Consider the following 3,392-nt stretch of genomic DNA (forward strand, 5'->3'; position numbering starts at 1 on the left):
TCTGTACTGGACACTTGTGGTCTTAAGCCGCTGCAGTTTACTGACTTACTCTCGTACTGTCTCCTCTTCTTGTCTACCTTTCATCAGTATTTCTTCTTCTCTGACCATGTAAGGTAAGGAATAATACTTTTCAAAGATTTACATTAGATTTATCATCCGTAAACTTAGCAGTCTAGTAAAAACAACATGTAGTAGTGAAAGAAAGTATTCAAGTTGAATTTTATAAGCCTCATTTTTGTTGACTTTGACATTTGCTGTGTGATTTTAGACATTGGCTTTCTTTCTCTCACATACAAACTGTTTTTCCTCATTGACTACTTTATATTTTAGAAATATTTATGAGCTCAAATACAAACATATATATATATATGTTGATTCTCTGTGTTTCTTTTTACTTTTCATCGTGTATTTTACATAATATCCTTTGAAAAAAGTAAATCAGAGACAGTAATTTTACAGAAAAAGAAAATGTAGATGCTGTGGAAACCTGATAATACATACTCGCACGTTTTCTCTGTAATAGTCTCTCCTCTTGTATTTATACTTCAGTATTTTAAATATAGTGTTATTACACAGTAATAATCATTTTTCTTTGAGTTTTCTATTGAAACCAGGTAATAAGAAAATTTGGGGCATGGGGAAGGTGTGGAGTGCTGAGCGATAGGGAGGCAAGCCCTCAAAGGTAAGAAAGTTTGGGATCACTTTCATCAAACATTGACCAATCGAAACCAAGACGATATGAGGGAGAATAAAATAGGAAAGAAAGAATGAAAGAATATGGACGGCAATTATCAAGGAAGGGGAAACCGTCTGGATTGAATGTTGAAGAAAACCAACGATTTAAAATCAAAAAAGAAAGAATATATGTTAAATATGATGAGGTAAATACACTGAGAGCAAGTCAAAGCAATTTACTTCAATAAATGCCAGGACTAGAAAGTATACTGTTCCTTGAGTAGGGTACCAGTAGGAAAACTAGTATATCAGAAAGCCATCCTTGGTGACTTTTTTCCTTACTTTCTCTTAGAACACTGTACATGGTACTTGACAGTTTGGAATATAAACATGCATCAGAAATGATGCATCCCATAAATAGCTAATAGTGGTTATCTAGGTGGGTGGAAGAAATAGAATCTTCAATGTTTTATGACGTTCTGGTTTTTAAGTACATTTACGTGTTGCCTGTTGAAATAAAATAAATGGTATTTTCTAACTTGATTAAGGAGATTTGATTCATTTGTGTGGTAGTTAGGTTCCAGGTTAAAGTTGCTGTCATCTTTACAAATATTATTTCATGTGATTTTTTTCTTCCTAATATGAGAGTATTTTGATAGTAGTCAACTTCTGTTTTAGATCCTAAGAGGAAATAGGAAAATCAAGCCTCACATGTCGAATTACACATTTTTGTCATATTTGTTAATTTTGATTGTTCCTACATTAAAAACATTTAATGGGATTTTGGTGGTCATTTATTAAACATTGAGAAGAACGTTTTCCAGGTTAATAAAGTTAATTCTACTCTAGGTTTTTAAAGTACATTTGCAATATTTTGTGATCATTTTTTATATGGTCTTTTCTGTTGTTTGTGTGATAAACTGAAATCATATGCTATGTTTAAAACGTGTTGTTTGGTGGTTAATATTCAGAGGTATTGATGAGAATAATTTTTTGTAATTACAAAGTTTCTCTATTTTACTCATTTAGAACATTTCTTACCTATAAATACAATCACGTTTATTCCTATTCTATTTGTTATGTAGTTACTGCTAAATCCTTTCTCTTTAATGGACTGGTAAAGTGTGCACTCAAAAATCACCTTCTATTCCGTTTTTTGGCTAGAAGTTCTTTCTAAAATAGAATACACTCTTCATATTGTATATGTGGAACAATTCATTAATAACCTTATTGGACTGTTTTATTTGGTTTTGTTTGAGACCACATCCACAGTTATTAAGGGTTTACTCTTGGGTCTGCACTCCATAACTTACTGTACTATGCTGCTTGCTACAGAGCCCAGATTTCTTTGATATCTATATACTTCTTTTTCAGTTCTATGATACATATTTTTCCACGATGTTTTCTTTATACTTCCTCCTATGTAAACCACGTGACATGGAAATATTATATTTATGTATGCATAATTATTCTTAGAGTTATTAGTAACTACATCGTAGATAAACAATTTAAGACACAGAATTAAAATAAAGTTTTCCTTCCAAAAACATTTCTTGGGAAAAACTCAAGTAATCATTATTGAATTGGATCAAAAATCAGGGTAACCTTCAATGCATCAACAAGATTAAGTCATAAGTGAACCGTACTAGCAGATATTCATTGCACAAGTCAAATGGAAACCTGATGATTACAATGGTAATAGTTGTAAAGACCCCAAATGCCTATATTAATGTAAGGTATCTTCCTTCCGGTTTTTGGCCTTGTAGTGATCATGCAGAGTCCTGGAAAAATGTCCACATGCTTAGGGTTCGTAACTTGGAAATTCATAAGTGGCAGAGATATAGTACTGGAGGGGATAAGGCACTTGCCTTGTACACAGCCAATTTTTTGGGTCTCTGTTACTGCAGACACTCTTCTGAATATTACAAGGGGTCACTCCACAGTGCAGAGCCAGAAAGAACCCAAGATCACTGTCAGTTATTGGTCGAAACTATACTCCTTACAATGCCCAATAAAAATTATTGGAAAACATGAATTCTCTTTGTCATTTCTGACCCTCAGGTTTCTTCTTGTCCAGAGAATGTTACCCATTCTCTTAGACTTCCTAGTTTGGAAAAGTTTGCCTTAAAGGAAATAAGATATGAGTCAATAGGAGAGCAAGCTACAGGCATTGCTAGGGTAAGGAGAAACTATCTATATATAGGTAGGTTTTATAGCTAGCTATGTATAGCTAGCTATGTATAGCTAGGTTGACTGAGTAGATGGTGGTACCATTAAGATTGGAACATAAAGTAAAAATAAAACAAGAGAAATATCTAACAATAGCAAAGAGAGTTATAATACTCAAAAAAATTAGAAACAGGCATATTGACAATTAGTTTTAAAAAGCATCAAGGAGAGTATATAGTATTGTGAGTGAACAAATCTACTCTATGGATTAATCTCATCCTTGAAATGGAAAACGACAATATGTTACATTTACAAATTTACAAATAAGATATATACCATCTATTTCTTCTGTGTTCCTATGCTTTACGAAGTATTATTCTAATTTTATATTTAAATTAATGATTCAAACAGTATTTGCCAACATTAAACTTTTAATGGAATGTTTTATAAAAAATGTTTTTTAAAAAATTTTAAAAAATGTTTTATTAAAATGTTATTTAAAGGTATTTTCAAAGATGTCACGCCACTGTCTGAGCAAGTGAAAACAG

The sequence above is a fragment of the Sorex fumeus genome, unplaced genomic scaffold (genome assembly GCF_029834395.1).
Source record: "Sorex fumeus unplaced genomic scaffold, SorFum_2.1 ptg000054l, whole genome shotgun sequence".
In the NCBI taxonomy this organism is placed as follows: Eukaryota; Metazoa; Chordata; class Mammalia; order Eulipotyphla; family Soricidae; genus Sorex; species Sorex fumeus.